The sequence below is a fragment of the Rhipicephalus microplus genome, unplaced genomic scaffold (genome assembly GCF_043290135.1).
Source record: "Rhipicephalus microplus isolate Deutch F79 unplaced genomic scaffold, USDA_Rmic scaffold_72, whole genome shotgun sequence".
Lineage (NCBI taxonomy): Eukaryota > Metazoa > Arthropoda > Arachnida > Ixodida > Ixodidae > Rhipicephalus > Rhipicephalus microplus.
This window is the reverse complement of record NW_027464645.1, coordinates 251,783-268,864: the sequence shown is the minus strand read 5'-3', so window position 1 is coordinate 268,864 and position 17,082 is coordinate 251,783. Positions and strand designations below refer to the sequence as shown.

The following is a 17,082-nucleotide window of genomic DNA, read 5'->3' as shown; positions in this document are numbered from 1 at the left end:
GAGGTTTTTTCCCCTTACTGCACGATATACCTTTTCACTCAAGGCGTTTTGGGTGTCGTCAAAATCCCCTCTTGGCTGTTGTTAGCATGCGTGGCCCCCCAAGAAATGCACTGCCGAGGCTGTGGCGTTGGCTTTCGTGAACTCTCGTGGAACAGCCCAGAAAGAAGGAAATCCTCCTCTCCGTAAAAATTGTCCATTCGTTATGAAGAAACCCTTGTTCCAGCTAAACCGAACGGCTCACTTCGCTTTACTTCCGAACTGACCGGCGCAACATGTTAAGCAAAAAAAATAAGCATTTTATCCATGGACGTGTCTACGGTTTCTCATTAAAGAGGGTGGGAAGCAAACTTTCATGACAGGCTGGTTGAGTCCAAGAGACCGCGTGCATCACATTCAATGGGAAAATCAAAATTAAGCTGCCGCGTACTTCCCTCAAGTGGATTTCTGAATTTAAGATGAGAGTTAAACAATACTTACAATGCAACATCAAAGAATTACAGCTGCGATTATCGCCACAGGCATCCGGGGGCATAACAAGCTAGGCCGTTGGAGAGAGTTCGGGAAACAGTGGCAAAGCAGCAACGCCGACAATAAGCTGCGACTCCGGAGGGAAGAGCGCGGCATGCGCCAGCTCAGTGTCTACGCAGACAGCAAACTACTACCAGAGGGACTGTGCTACTACGAAGGCGAGGGCTCGGCAAGCATCAATTAGTCGCTCCGCGGCTCCCGTTCATGAGCATCAGGCGTTTAACGCACGGCTACGGGCACTACGGAATCAAATGCGAACTGTTCAACTTCCCTATAGACGCTCAGAAAAGGGTGCAATACCTATACTGGAATCATATCAGATGACTCAGCCATCGACGTGCACACAAAGCGAGCCCCGCCGCGGTGGTCTAGTGGCTAAGGTACTCGGCTGCTGACCCGCAGGTCGCGGGTTCATATCCCGGCTGCGGCGGCTGGTTTTCCGATGGAGGCGGAAATGTTGTAGGCCCATGTGCTCAGATTTGGGTGCACGTTAAAGAACCCCAGGTGGTCGAAATTTCCGGAGCCCTCCACTACGGCGTCTTTCATAATCATATGGTGGTTTTGGGACGTTAAACCCCACAAATCAATCAATCAATCAATGCACACAAAGCGAAAGCTGATAAGCAAGCCTTCGAACAAGTTCGTTCTAGTCAATGAGCTAAACAATCACGCGTGGCTCATGTGCCTAGAAGACTCGCGCCTGAACAAATATCTAAATATAAAGAAAACGTGCATAGATATCGTCGTTGCCTACTTCAGGTTCGATCCCATCGAATAACCATTGGCTATACAGCTCAGGGGCCACAAAGCAGTAATAGTGAAGCCGAAACAGAATGCAGAACTCAACACAACGTACGAGTATTGGCCAATAAAACAATGCGTATACTTTTACACACGCGTTGCCACTCATTTACATGCGCGAGAGCGCAGGCGACTTACTTTCCTGCAGTGCTTCACCAACTTTTCATGAGTCACTTCTTGCAGATGCGTGGATTTTTATATTAGATCTGTGCATGATAAGATGAAAGCACGTTACCGCTGGTTCTTTCTGCGTTTTGTTTTTCTGTAACTTGCCCTTTGCCACACAAACACAAAGTACGTGGAGAAGCCAGCCAGGAAGATGCTGCAGTACGGCACTTTAATCCGTTGCGCCCCTATTTCGCAGTAAAAAAATAGTTTGTTTGTTTCATTGAGTGAGTGAGTGAGTGATTGAGGGAGTGATTGAGTGAGTGAGTTTGTGAGTTAGTTAGTTAGTTAGTTAGTTAGTTAGTTAGTTAGTTAGTTAGTTAGTTAGTTAGTTAGTTAGTTAGTTAGTTAGTTAGTTAGTTAGTTAGTTAGTTAGTTAGTTAGTTAGTTAGTTAGTTAGTAGCCGATCGATCGATTGACGCACATTATGAAACCAAATTATAGAACCATTGTCAATTTCTGCACTATTGTGTTCGTGCTTATCTGCCTCGACATTATTTAATAGAGAATTCCTTACAACTAGCTCCATTTTCTGTCGTTGCCTCGTTCAGCTCCTTTTTTTTTTTTTAAGCAACTGCGCGTGTATGTACGATTATCTGTGCGTATACACAATTTCCGAAAGATAACCATGCAGGCACTGCGTACAGGTGATGAACCTGCTAATCTGAAGCGTGCGACCATCGTTTTTATCACCGAGTTAATAGCGACGGCTCATCGGAATCATCGTCCATTACAGCTCACGTCTGTCCATACATGTGAATTGGTGTTTGCAGTCCGTATATAGCGTTAATTTTTCTGACGTGCGCCGCAATCTCCATCTCGCCTTGAACCTCCGAATACCAGCTTAGTCCGTTCAGTCACGTATAGGCAAATCATAGTGCATGTCCCCCCGCTGTCCGAGCTCTAGTCGCCATGGTTACTCGGCGCGCCATGCGAGCGTGTTTATATCAACAGTGGCTGTCATCTTCCGGCAACTGTCATCCCGATTTATACTACTGCTACCACCACGTGTGCAAAAAAAAACAAAAAAAAACAAGACAGCTGTCTCGTGTGCGGAGCACGTCAATAAACAGTGCTATACATATATGGAAACCTATAAGCCTTCTTTCGACCACCACCCTGCCGGCTACACGGAAAACGTCTCAACGGCGTTGCTGAGACAACACGCTACGCAGAGAACTTCTGCCACTTCAGCAGTGTCTAGACGTCCAATGTGTGTGTGTGTGTGAGAGAGAGAGAGAGAGAGAGAGATGGAAAGGTAGAGAGATGGAGAGAGAGGAAGAGAGAGGGAGAGAGATACGGTTTGGAGAACGCGTGCGTTTTTGCATGCGCGTTGCGTGAGTGGTGGTGCATGCGGGGGACGAAACGGCCGAACTTGTTAGTTCCGTCTTCTTCGAATGCCCAACGTTTTTTGTCTCCAATTTTCATTTAGAAGAGATGAGGTACATGACATAAGCACTCAGCCGCAAACTCTTTCTCGCCATGTGCATGCATTTTCGAGTACGTATATTAAGGCCATAGGCGCCTCATCAAACGCGAAGAGTGGCCGTCGGTAGGTTCGCCGTCGAGACGAGTGGTGCGAATAATTGTCACTCGATGAACGTCAGCACGGTGTCACGTGCCGCAAAATTTTCTGACAAGTGACATGAAAAAGTGGACCAATTAATTCCGTAGGCACTGCAAAGCCACTTTCGGTGCATACAGCTTTCTTTGGGGAGGGAGTAATCGACGCAGTCGACTGAGAAGAAAAAGAAAAAGGAGTCAACTTTCACCTTATAGTCTCAGGCAGAATCATTACCAAACATGCGCGTTTTTAATTGTTCCCTGTACCCCTTTCGAAGGTTGGAATGACGGGAGTGATGACAGGTGCGAGTAGACGTAAGCATGAGTGTGTGAGCTCAGGCAACTGTGCATGGATTCATGAACGTGAGCTCAATTTCGCCTTTCGCGAGCGAGCATAGGCATGCGCATAGTTCCCCTTCGGGGGAGGGGAGGCGAAGGTTCGCCTCAGTGCCCCCTATCTATTATGTGAAAGTATAGTGCAGACTTCGCCCCCCCCCCCCCCCTAATGCGCAGTGCCTCCTTCCTATTAGAATAATGTATAAGGCTGAGTTCGCGCCCCCCTCTCGTCTTACTTACTAGAGGGGGCAACCTCTGCCCCCCACCCGGGAACACGCCATGGGTGCAAGCGAAATGGAGTAAGAAAGAAATAGGGTGTCGGTGATTCGACAAGAGCACGAGTGTGAACACGAACGAAGATGAGGTCGATGCCTGAAACAAAAAAAAAAAAGTTTCACCTAAGCATAAGTGTAGCCTTCGTTCACACACACACACTGCCTTTTTCAACGCTGTTTGAGCTCAACAGCATGGAAGAAGAAAAAAACTTGCAAACAGAAACACAGATATAGAGATGATCAACACAAAGGAATACTACAACGTGATGGGGAGTTCCTTCATCAACATGCTAAATATTTAGTCACAGATGATCAACTGGGCGTGTTTAACATATTATACGCTTTCATTTTACCAATAAAATGCAGAGAATTCTACCTAGTAAAGAACTATCATTGCTATACTCACATATGTCGCACGAAATATGCCATTTCAGATGCGTTGACCAACGTTTGAGGATGAACAAGGATACGCACGTCACCGGTAAATGCACTGAAGTTGTATGTTTGCATTAGCGTTCTCAAGACAATTTTCGCTCAGAGCTACGAATTAAAGCGTAAAGATGTGCACTCATAATGCAATCTCTCTCAAATCATTCTTCGATAGGTATCTTCGCGCATCACCACTGCATGTTGAAGCTATCTCGAACATGGTAGCTAACCATCACAAAAGCACGTTGGTGCCCTCAGAGCGTAAGGCAGCTATGGTAGCTATGGTAGCTAGCATACGCTCTGAGGGTATCAACCCAGTTTTAATTATGAATAATAAAATGTGTGAGTCACAAATTTATTTATTTCTGTAAGAGGTGATGACTCCTGTCACTGACAAATATAGTTGAGAATAAAAAAACGCAACAACTGCGAGAAAAAGTGTTTGGTGAGCGAGTAAAGTGCACCATGACGAAGCAATGCTTTCGCCACGGAAAGATGCTATGAAAATCAAATGCGGATCATCTTTACGGAATGCAGGATACAGTCTGTCGTCTCCCAGGTCATCGCATACTCTTTTTTTTTACGTTAAAGAATAGGCACAAAGCGAACAAGATCACAAGAACTCAGTGCTCGTATAAATCACCCTACTATGTTTTTTTTTTCTAAATCCCCTTTTCGGGTGCTATTACCTCCATAATCCAGTATACGAAGGGGCTTACGTGAAGGTATAATGAGAATACTTAACCAAGTGGATGTGCGAAACAAGAAACGGCTTCTTTAGCACATGTCCGTGTTTCATATCAATCTATCTATCTATCTATCTATCTATCTATCTATCTATCTATCTATCTATCTATCTATCTATCTATCTATCTATCTATCTATCTATCTCTTGCTTCCTTCATTTCTCTTTTCTTTCTTTCTTTCTTTCTTTCTTTCTTTCTTTCTTTCTTGCGTGCTTGCATTTACTCTTTCTTTCTGTATTTCTTTCATTGTTTCTTTCTTTCTTTTTCACTTTAGTCAAACCCACCTTCACATATGTCTTTCTCTCCCTATCGATATTTCAGTGCATTGATTTTTTTCGCATACAGATCTTCTTTATCCCTCTTTTTTCCCTTCGTGTCTGAGCAACCTTACAAACACGACTGTCCGCTATAATGTTCTGCACTGCTTCATACAACAAAGAAGTTTCTTTCACACTAAGCTGACGCCATCGTGAAACAAGAACCTACTGTGGGAGTTACGCGAAACTCGAGGATAAAACGAAGTAGCGATTCCATTGCTCGCTTCGGTAAATGGGCTACACTTTCGCGACACTGCGCTGAGGAAAACGATACAGCTTCGATGAATTTTTGAAAAGCGGCGACATTGATGCCGCTGACGTCTTTTGTTTTGTTTTTTCAGTGTCTGTGCGCGATCGGAGAATAACAAAGATCCGTCAACTCACACATACAAAAAAATATAGCAGTTGCAACACCGCATCTTGTCTTCAGGTATGCTTTATTCGTGTGCCTCCCACGAGTAAACGATACCGACTATGCATATCGCTGTTAAAAGCTCCGCGCGTGAATGCACGAGCCGCATTGCTTGCTCAACCCTCAGCTGTGTCTCCTCCCGTATTTGCATTTTAAAGCGGAACTTTGTGAGACCATTCGAAAAGAAAATGCAGTGGTAGGACGTTCGCAGAAAACGGCCACCATTATAAGCGGGCGCGTGCAACAGAAAGTAGAGCCAACTGCATTACCACTGCTGTATTCTGGTGGAGGGTGGAGGGATTCAGTTCATCCTCAGAAATTTTCAATTTCGCATCAGTATGTAAACCACACACACACACGTTAATTGGAAGCGTGTGTCTCTGACACATCTGAACATCAATCGCTTTCCTCCACACCTTAATCGTGGTTGAGAATAATAGAGAGTTTTAGTACTGCGTACGCTGCGTACGTGGTGGCGTTGCGTACGTAAGGACGCCACGTTCTGCGTAATGCGCATGCGCAGACCGCAACGCGCACGTATCGCGTTACGTACGCAGCTGCTACGTACGCACGCATGAGATGCGTGCGTACGTAGCACGCATCTCATGCGTGCGTACGTAGCAGCTGCGTACGTGCGTACGTATGACGTGATCGCGCCGCTCTCGAACAAATTCGCGACAGCGCGAGACTTCGTTTTGCAAAATGGCGGCATCGAAGGCAAGCACCGACCGGCTCTGTGGCTGAAAATATGGCCATAATCTGGCTATAACACTTGGATTGGCTCACATTGGCTGTCAACAACACGTGCTTCTATTTTGATCTACCAGATGGCGCAACACGCTTCACGCTCGTTACGTACGCGGGTACTACGGCGTACTAAAAGCCGATTAATGGCAAACGACGCCACGTAACGCAAGGCACTTGCGTGATGCGTACGTAGCACCATTCCGCAGTACTAAAACTCTCTAATAATAATAATAATAATAATAATAATAATAATAATAATAATAATAACTTGGATTTTGCGTTCCATTACCACAATATGCAGGTATGTGCCGAGTATAACGTGGCAGCAGCAAGCACAGGACCGAGTTGACTGGCGGAACAAGGGAGAGGCATTTGTCCTGAAGTGGGCGTAGTCAGGCTAATGATGGTCAACCACGATATGATTACGAGAGACGCCGTAATGGAAGTCTCCGTAAATTTTTGATTATCCGGTGTTCTTTAACGTGCGCTGCTAACACCGCATAGCACACGAACCTCGACCATCTCGCCTCCATCGAAATTGGACCGCCACGGCTGGTGTCGAACCCGTGACTTCCGCGTCAACAGCAGAGCGCCGTATCCACTGGTCCACCGCGCCGGACCTAAATTGTGGTTGACGCCTTCCCCCCCGCAACTATTGAAATAAATTGTTTTGCAGCGCTCTTGTCCAGCTCAACTCAAAATGAAGGAATGAACAAGCAAATAAGTAAATCGAAAAATGCAAGAGTAGATTACTTAATAAAGAAAACAAAGTAGCGTGCTCAGATTTTGGGTTGTCGAAACTCCCCAGGTTGTCGAAATTTCCGGAGCCCTCCACTCTGGTGTCTCTCATAATCATATGGTGGTTTTGGGACGTTAAACTTCACATGACAATCGTTCAGAGAACACAAGTAAATTGGTAAGAATACAATTGAACAACTGCAACGACTAAATCCTAAATTAATATTAAAGATAGTCAGATGAACAATGACATAAATAAATCCACTGCTAAATACTAGTTCAGTGACGGAGAACTGATTTAACCTTCGAAAACTGTCCCCGAAGTGTTGAAAAGCAAGGCGAAGGCATTGGTTCGTTTTTTGAAAGAAAAGGCAATTTATACCGCGAGTTTCGGGGCAAGAAAGGGGCAAGCACTGGCCAAGTCGTGGTTCCGCCGAAGTACCACGAAAACATTATTGAAGTTTCTCATCGGGCAGGCTGGCCAGGTCATCTCGGAATTACCAAGACAAAAGCGAGACTGCTGAGTGAGTATTACTGGCTGGGCTGTTTTAAAGACGTGGAGCAGTTTGTTCATAGTTTTGGTGTTTGTCAGAAAACTGACCACACAAGAAACAAAACGCGCCCATGACTGCAGTTTCTATAAGCACAGAGCCGTTTCGTCGAGTCGTAGTTGACATTGTGGTGCCCTTACTGGTGACGAAGTGGGATATAAATATCTTTTGACGATGGTGTGCCCTGCCACTAAATTTCCTGAGGCATTGCGGCTGCGTTGTCTTGCATCGGCAGAAATAGTAGATGACCTTTTGATCTTTTCCCGCGTGGGTTTTCCGAGCGAAATACAGTACGATCTGGGCCGTGTATTCACAAGTGAGCTTACAACCACCTTTATTAACAGGAGCGGTATCGAGATACAACACAGCCCTATTCAACAACCGCAAAGCAACAGTGCAGAGCGTTTATTCTTTAATGAAGCGGGTATTGTGGGCTTTGTGTTACGAGAAAAAAAATGGGACACTGCGTTTCCAGCTATGGTTTTGCATTACGTTCGGTAGCACACAACCCGACAGGTTTTAGCCCAGCAGAGCTTGTGTATGGAAGGGCGTTGTGCTGCCTGCTTAGGGTAGTTCGTGAAAACTGGGAAGATGAGGGTGGCGATCAGACTATCGCAGAGCACGTTTGCAACCTACTACAGCACCTGTACGACACGCACGCTCTGATGGAAGATAATATGCTTGAATCGCAGACAAAGGCAAACAAGAAAAAAGCGTTATGATAAAAACGGAAAAAAATGCGCCAGCTTCACGTGGGACAGAAGGTGCTCAAGTGGCGTACTTCCAAAGCTAACATGCTGGAGGTACCCTGGGAAGGCCTCGGGACGATACAACAAACTCTCAGACACAACCTACGTAGTTGAACTTCCAGGTCGTAGAAAATAAGTACGTATCTATGACAGCTACCTCATGAAGCCCTATGTAGAGAGAGTGTGAATGTAGTGTTAAATCAAGCCGAACAATAAGCAGCTGAACTTTCTGATATTCCCCATGACATGACTATTTTTCTGTGGATGAAATCCTTAATTTGTCAGCAGACAGGGCTGCTCTTTAGGAAAGTCAGCTTGCAGATATAACAGATATGATAGCACAGCACAGACAAGAATTTTCAAAGGTCCCCCCGGTGGGACCACACTGACGACTCATAATATATAGCTTACAGCTGAAGCTGACCACCCAACTTTGCACAGCAGCAGTCGATGTAAAGCTTACAAATACTCACCACGCCAGAAAAGGTATATCAACCTTTTGTGGCGTGGATGCTGGAGTCAGTGGATGCAGTCTATTATGATGCAGTCTATTATGATGCGTGGATGCAGTCTATTAGATGCTGGAGCTTAAAGTGGCCGAACGCAGTGAAGGCAGCTTCATGTCTCCAATGATAGAAACTAACGCTAAATAACTGTGGCCGTGTATCAGTTACCATAAGCTTAACTCGGTGACTGTTACCAAAGCGTATCACTTGTCACACGTTGAACAGTGCTTTGAAAAGGCGAGCAAAGCTAAGTTCATCTCTACGCTCGATTTAGTGCGAGGGTACTGGGGTGCCGCTAGCAGTACGAGCGAGCGAGTTGACTGCCTTCGTAACTCCTTTCGGTAGCTTTCAACCTTTGATTTTGCCATTTGGTCTTTAAAATGCCCCGCTTGCCTTTTCGAGAATTATGGATCAGGTGCTAGCTGGATCAGAGGTGTTCGCACTATATCGTATCTTGACGACATCGCAGTATTTTCGATTATTTGGCCAGAGCGTTGAATCATCTTCGGGAGGTTATGAGTAGGCTTGATGAAGCTGGCCTAACTTTAAAAGCCTAGAAGTGCAAATTAGGGCGCTCGGAAGTCGACTACCTAAGTCACAGTTTCATTCAAGAGCATCGAAGCCCACTTGATTTAAAAATTGTGCCACTCTAAGTCTTCCTTCAGCCAGAAACCACAATGGAGCTCCGTACTACCTACCATGGGTACGGTAGGCTACTACCGACACTATATCAAGTTTCTCTCAGGTATCCAGCCCACTTGCAGACGCACTCAAAGAACACGCTCCTAATAGCGTAGACTAAAAGTAAGTAAAACAAGCTGCCTTTAATTTTTGGACGGTATACCTCTGACTGCCGAGCCCGTTCTGGCAAGCCCAGACCACTCGAAACTCTTATTTGTGCAGTGTGACGCAAGCGAAAATGTGCTGTGTAGTTTCTCGTCGGGAAGACGAGCATGGGCATGAGCATCCCATTCTGTACATAAGCCGAAAATTGTCTGCTGGTGAACAAGTCTACAACACTATAGCAAAGAAATGCGCGTGTTTCGTTTGGGCTGACCCTTTCATTAGGTTGGTTATAAATTCATTTTCATTGCGGATCATCGCTTACTCACGTGGCTTCAGCAGATGCACGACAAAAATGGCAGGCTGTTACGTTGGAGCATCAGTTTGCAACCGTAATCGTTTACGGTTAAAACGTATGAAAGGATCGCTGCACGCAAATGGTCTGAGCAGGGCTTTCTCTCTCTCTTTGCGCTGGTTCGCATAGTGGCAGTAAAGCCTTGATTCAGTATTTATACGTAACTGCAACTGTCTCACGTCCCCGACAGTCAATTTTGTTTCCAATTAGATAGTTTCCAAAACACTCTGCGTGTGAGTCTAGCCTGGCCGAGCTCGGCATTATGTGGTGTTCACGGGGGTGCTTGCGGTTCCGCCTATGCCCAGGACCCTGGCCCAGGATTTATGAAGACGGTGACGCCTGCGGTTTTCTGCCACGCCGTGCACTCCACGTTTCTGCATATCGACCTACGAGACCTCCGGACCCTGCACTCGTCCCAAAGGGACGCACCGTTCGACTTGCAAACCCATCACTTCGTCATCTGACTTCGGAAGGTTCTAGGCCACATCGCTGGATCCTTCCAGACGTGGGTCGCCAAGTCCTTCGACGCTACTGTGCACCTCGAAACTACCCGTCCGGAGCGCAGCCGGCTGAACTGGCGAAACTTTCCAACAGTGTCCCTACGTCGAAAACTTCGAAAAACCTTGCGAGAAAGCAATAACCAGTTGGTGTGCACAGTTTTCTTTCCCCCTTGGTGCTCTTCTGGTGAGGGGCTGTTGCGTTGCGCACCGCTCGTTACTTATCAGCCAGCAACCCAAGTCTGGCTCATCTGCTTCAGACGATAATCTGTTGTCGCGCATGTGCCTTGATGTGCGTTCCCGCCCCCTTGATTCACGGTGTGCCTTTATAATTGACTGCGCACCACGCCGTGGGGCCATTCTTTGTTCACATTCTTTCGGCTAGCACGCCGCATTAAAACCTGCGTTCTTCCTTCTCGCAGCGTCTTCCTCTCCCGGCTTGGGGCCCGACTCAGTAAATGTAACAAGGGGCATGTCTATCACAAAACTGATTGATTGATTGATATGTGGGGTTTAACGTCCCAAAACCACCATATGATTATGAGAGACGCTGTAGTGGAGGGCTCCGGAAATTTAGACCACCTGGGGTTCTTTAACGTGCACCCAAATCTGAGCACACGGGCCTACAACATTTCCGCCTCCATCGGAAATGCAGCCGCCGCAGCCGGGATTCGAACCCGCGCCCTGCGGGTCAGCAGCCGAGTACCTTAGCCACTAGACCACCGCGGCGGGGCTATATACGCGTTAATGTTACCAACGCTCTAATGAAAGCCGCCCAGGCTATACCTTTATAGAACACTACAAATAAAGAAATAACGAAGTCATGCAGATGACATGCAAGGGCACCAATGCCACCACCAAGTTTAGCTGCCCGTCACGTTCGACGTTCTTGGTTATGGCGCTCTACAGCTAACCCGAAGGTCACGGGATCGAATCCCGGCTGTGGTGGCTAGATTTTCGATGAAGGGAAAATGTTTGAATTTCGCGTAATTTAACTTAGGAGCACGTTAAAGAACCCCTAGGACTGAGTTAACTGGCGGAACATGGGAGATGCCTTTGTCCTGCAGTGGACGTAGTCAGGCTGATGATGATGATGATGATTATGATGAAAACACCCCGTGTGATCCAAATTTCCAGAGTGCTCCACTTTGGCGTCTCTCAGAATCATATGGTGGTTTGCGGACGTTAAACCCAAAATATTATTATTAAAGTTGTCTCTGTGCAGGAATGGCGAAGACAATTATACGTCATTTTAACGTGTACTGCTTTTGAACGGAAACCTCACATATCAATCAATCTTTTTAAAGGAACTGCTTTTGAAAAAAAAAAGACCCCAATTTTCGTAAAACGTCAATTGTGCTTGTCACGCTGGCTATCTAAATTAACAAAGATTACGTGCGTAATCCCGTGGTGCAGATTTCGCGTCGGGTTAACGTCAACTGTAGATAAGTGCCATCCACTGAAGTTGATTTACGGAAAACTGTCAAGATTTGCCATCCCCGCAAGCACAAGCGTTACACATCAACCTACCGCTTCTGGTGTTGCTAATACCCATGTTGCTGCAGGCATTGTTACTCAACGGATTAATAATAATAATAATAATAATAATAATAATAATAATATGTGGTGTTTAACGTCCCAAAACCACCATATGATTATAAGAGACGGGAAGATGGAAAGACAAGGTCTGCCAGACGAGCGTCTGGTTTGATATCCTACACTGGGGGAACGTTTATAATATAGCTAATTGACAATGACCCATTTTTAGCATGAAAGAAAGAGAGGGAGTGCTTTTTTTAATAATTTTCCAGCGTAGTTGACTTGGGGTGGGCTTTAGCCCCGTCCTATAGGCATCGCCCGCGATCCCTTGGGCTCGGGCAGCTTCCTCGGCTCGCTGAACGGCCCACAGTTGCTTATCTAATGTGGAGTTGAGCAAAGCCTCCTTCCAGCGCACCCTGCGGTTCGACACTACCTCCTCGTAGTTTCCCCGTGTTAGGGCACTCTCATAATATGTGGCCACAAGAAAAGCCTATAGGGACCCTGGACCAGAACGATTTTTTTCCTTCAACCAAGAACCTGTCCTTTTCATATTAATTTTCGTGTGGCTTCGTGCTACAAGCGGATCAGTGGGGACTACCTTTTTTTTGTTAAAAAGACCCCGTAACACTTTTTCGAATAGCCGTGGAGTGAATTCACTAAAAAAAAGTTACTGCTTCACGAATTCACCAAGGCAAAAATTTTTAGAATCCGTCCAGTACGAGCGGAGCTGCGAAGATTTGTCGCACGCTGCAATTACATTCTCCCAACGAAAGCGCTGGAAGCTAAGCAAAGATGGATGACGCGAGGAAAGAAAATACGTCACGTACGCCTCGTGGCGTTGACAACTTTTTGTTTCTTTTTTTTCGCATACGTGGCTTTTCAGAGCAATTGCACGCGTATACACCGGTTACAGTGATCCTATAGCAACCCTACCGCGGCGGCCTGCAGTTAACGACCGAGTGTGCGCCGTGCTCAATTCAGCCAACGACAGACACAATGGCTGTGACGAGCGATTTTTGAGCTCGTCGCGTCATTTTTTGAGAGAAGAGAAAGCAATATTTAGCTGACTTTGAGCATTTATTGTGGCTTCCCGGCTGCGAGCTGGTGCTATAGTATATTTGGCTCGCGTGTTCTCGAGAGCATAGACTAGCGATCGGCAGAGTTTTCTGACCATGCCCAAGAAGTGTCGCAGGGCCCGCCTTAATCGAGGGACCCTATAAGGAGAAAGAGGGTTTTACTCGTATTAGTAAACTACCTTTTAACTATTCTAAAAGCACCACGCTTGCGGCGAGAAGATGCTTTGTAAGAGAGAAAACACTTAAAATTTGCGGGTGTCTACGCCACCTTGAGGTTTCCGCACCAGTCGCCATGACTTTATAGATTTGGAATGCATCTACTAGGACCTACGTTATCATTAGTCGATAGGAATGAAGTGCATTGTCATCTTAGCGGACCAAACACTTCACGATTCGAATTTCAGAAAACTTCGTCTTGGTGATAAAGAGGAAAAAAACTGAAATCCTTAACATCATCATCGATGATTTTGGCGGGAAAAATAAAGCAAAAGGGTTTCACATTATTTTTTTTTCGTGTATTGGTAAAACTATCGAGGTGATATTAAGTACAGTAGAGCTTGCAGGGAACTAATTTGTTGTTTCATTTTAGTATCGCAATAAATAACTACGAGACAAGGTTTAGCTTATGAGCAGTTGCTACGTACCTGTGCGGTCCACCCCCTTACTTACTTACTATAATTGATTACACCCCGAATAACTGCGAACGAAGCATTCGAGTGGTGTGCAGCCAGCCCGGGTAAAAGAGCCATTGACGAGTCTTTCCCGCGGCCGGGCGGTCCCGAACGGGGATTTACGACGACCGTAGACGCGCAGGTAATCATGGCTTCGGGGCGCTTCGGCTGACATGATTTAGAGGCCTTTTATTGTGTGCAGATGCCCACCGTGGCCCTTATAGTGTACACTGGAAATGGGTGTTTCGCGAAGCGAGGGTCGATTGAAGAGCTCAGTAAAGCACTTCTAATGCAGTGCCGGGCTTTAATCATCTGGATTTCACCGATGAACCTAGGTCAGCAAAAATTGCGCAGCTCACTCAAACTGATTCATAAGATGTTGTCACGTTACACATGTAACTGCAACCTGTAGATAGAGCACTCAAGGACGTCAGACTAGATCGATCAGCGGCAATACGACTTTATCGTCTTTTGCTCAAGCGCATCTTCGTCATCTTTTGAACAGTAGCACCTACAAGCCTGCCAGCATCTATGGAAACAATGCTTGCAGAACTAGCATTAGTTCCATTACCCCACCCCCCAAAGAACATCATCTCGATGTCACAACATAATTACGAGCTGAAAATAAAACACATGCTACACAAGAGGGTGTTCACAATCGCTGTAAGTCTATCCTCAAGGGAGTTTGACGAATAGTCAGCGTTGGTAAAACGGTTTCATTCTCGAAACGTCGACGACTTGTGGCTGTTGTGAGCGGCGGGCATGACGAGCCGTGTCCACGTCAAGAACTTCGTGGTTCACTTCGCTGAGATGACGGAGAACTCTATAGGGGCTAAAATAGCGGCGTAACAGCTATTCTGACCGGCCCCGTTGTCGTATGGGAGTCCACAACCATACTCGTTCTCCGGGCTGGTAAGAGACATCGCGACGACGAGCGTTGTACCGCAGCGAGTCAATGCGTTGTTGCTTATGAATTCGTTCGACTGCAAGCTTACGAGCTGCGTCCGCTAGTCTGATAAATTCGTTCGTCTTGACAATAACCTGGTGCCTGTCTGGTAGAAGCATGGCATTCAGCATTGTAGTGACCTCCCTGCCGTAAAGCAACCGGAATGGTGCGAATTCAGTTGTTTCTTGCACAGTGGTGTTGTAAGTGAACGTGACGTAGGGGAGAGTATCATCTCAGTTTTTGTGGCCTTGGTCAACGTACATGGATAGCATGTTGGCGATCGTCTTGTTTAGTCGCTCTGTAAGGCCGTTGCTTTGTGGGTGGTATGCAGTAGTTTTTCGATGTACTGTTCCGCTAAGCTGCATAACGTCTTGTATCATCCGGGCGGTAAAAGCTGTGTCATGATCAGTTATGACAACTGCTGGTGCTCTATGTCGGAGGACGATGTTCTTCATTAAAAAAGTGGGCAGTCTCAATCGTGATGCCACGTTGTAATGCCTTCGTTTCGCAGTAGTGCGTCATGTAATCAGTAGTGACTACAATACAGTGGTCGCCGTCACGAGACCGGGGAAAAGGCCCGAGCATACCCACGCCAATTTGTTTGAACGGTTGTGTCAGAAGAACGACGGGCTTCAAAAAGCCGGCTGGGCGCTGATGTGGTGCTTTACGGTGCTGGCACTTATGACACGTTTTCACGTAATGCTTCACGTCCCGATTGAGCTTAGGCCAGTAGCGGTGTTGGTGAATCCGGGCCAAGGTACGTGTGAATCCTAAGTGGCCTGAGGAAGGCTCACCGTGACAAGTGGAAAGGACATCGGCTCGTAACGATGGCGAGACGACGATCAGGTACTCAGTCACGTAAGGGATGAAGTTTCTTTTATAGAGGATATTTCCGCGAACGCAGTACGATGATAGGGAGCGTGCAAATGTTGGTGGTGGATGCGGACTGCGGCCTTCAAGATATTCGATGAATTGTCGAAGCTCGGAATTGTTCTTCTGCTGTTCAGCCAAGTCGGATACACTAACAGCGCAGAAAAAACGGCCGTCGAGATCGTGATCCCCTGACGCTGTCGTAAGAGGAGCTCGGGAAAGGCAGTCCGCGTCAGTATGCTTCCGGCCGGATTTGTACACGACTGTCAAATCAAACTCTTGGAGGCGTAAGCTCCACCTGGTGTCACAGAACGAGCGCTCAAAAAGGGCGCGCTGCCAAATTCTCGCGACGAAACGCCGGAGTGACGCCGCGAGGTCAACGATAAAAAAAAGAAAACAAACATTCAAAGACTCCCCAGCCGCGCGACTCTCTCCCTCGGAAGCGTAGGTTCGCCGATGAACCTCCTTACCCCACATCGGCGGCCGAGCAAGCCCTCGAAATTTCTAGATGGAAAGGGGCGTGGTGATGCCGGGTTAAGTCATCCGTCGCGGACGGCCCTCGTACCGTCTCGCGCTTTCCCCCAGCCTTCGCTGCGCATCGCGCCGACGAAAGGATGAGAACTTTCTGGAATCTCGCGCGGAAGGTATTTAATTGAGCAGCGTAGATGAGAGATCAGGAGAAGACGGAAGTTAGCGCCAGAGCGCGTGGGGATTCCGCTGTGTAGTCGGCGAAGGTTTTGTCCGTGGAGACAAAGCAGGAGAAGATGATTTCCACCTGAGGGGTGACGACTCGAGCTACAGGCAAGAGTGTGTGCCTACCGCTATCGAGCGAAGACGCGTGGCAACAGCTGCGTGTGTGAAGCCGACGTGTTTCCGGCGAAGAAGTTTGAAGCTTGGAGAGTGGCCTATTGAAGGCGTGAGGTTTCCTGGAAGAAAAACTTCGGCGAGGTTTCCTGGAAGAGAAACTTCGGGGGCAGCGGAACGACAACAACGCTGGACTTTGAGTGAGTGATTCTCGGAAGAGTATCATCCAGACTTTTGTTCCAAGAACTTTGGACTGAATAGGTTTTCTATCTATTTAGTCTTTAAGTGTCTTGGTGGTTCAATGCATGCGACTGCATTGTAGTGCGTATTGTTGTCTGTGTCCGTTGTTTCGAGTGTGGCTGATTGTACTGTGTAGTACGTTGTTTGGTGGGTGACATATTGTATTCAACTATTGTGGAGTGTGTATACTTGTGTATTGTTTTTGATCTGTCATTATTGAGAATATAATTCGGTTTTGTTTATCAACTCTCGGCTCTGACTTGTTCTTTGGGCCACAGCCGGCGTCCGCTGGCGCGCCGAAAAGGACCACTTCTAAATTGTCCACGTTTTCGTGGTGCGGTTCGGGAAGCCGATACTTCGGCCCTTGGAGTTAGCCCGGCGATCGCCTCCCTAATTAACGGGACCGGTGACACCTGGCCAGACGTCCTGAAAGGTCTT

The 17,082-nt window shown here is 46.9% G+C and overlaps 1 long non-coding RNA gene across 2 annotated transcripts in view; it reads left to right on the top strand.

Moving 5' to 3' along the window:
* LOC119173465 (uncharacterized) overlaps positions 1–17,082 on the top strand; it is a 92,429-nt gene that overhangs the window by 63,193 nt on the left and 12,154 nt on the right. Inside the window, exon 3 of one of the 2 annotated variants that reach the window (XR_005110103.2) lies at positions 10,307–10,913. The exons of the other annotated variant lie outside the window; for it this stretch is intronic. This is a non-coding gene — a long non-coding RNA (uncharacterized LOC119173465). Of the gene's footprint in view, positions 1–10,306; positions 10,914–17,082 lie in introns of those variants that run through there. 2 annotated transcript variants of the gene reach the window in all.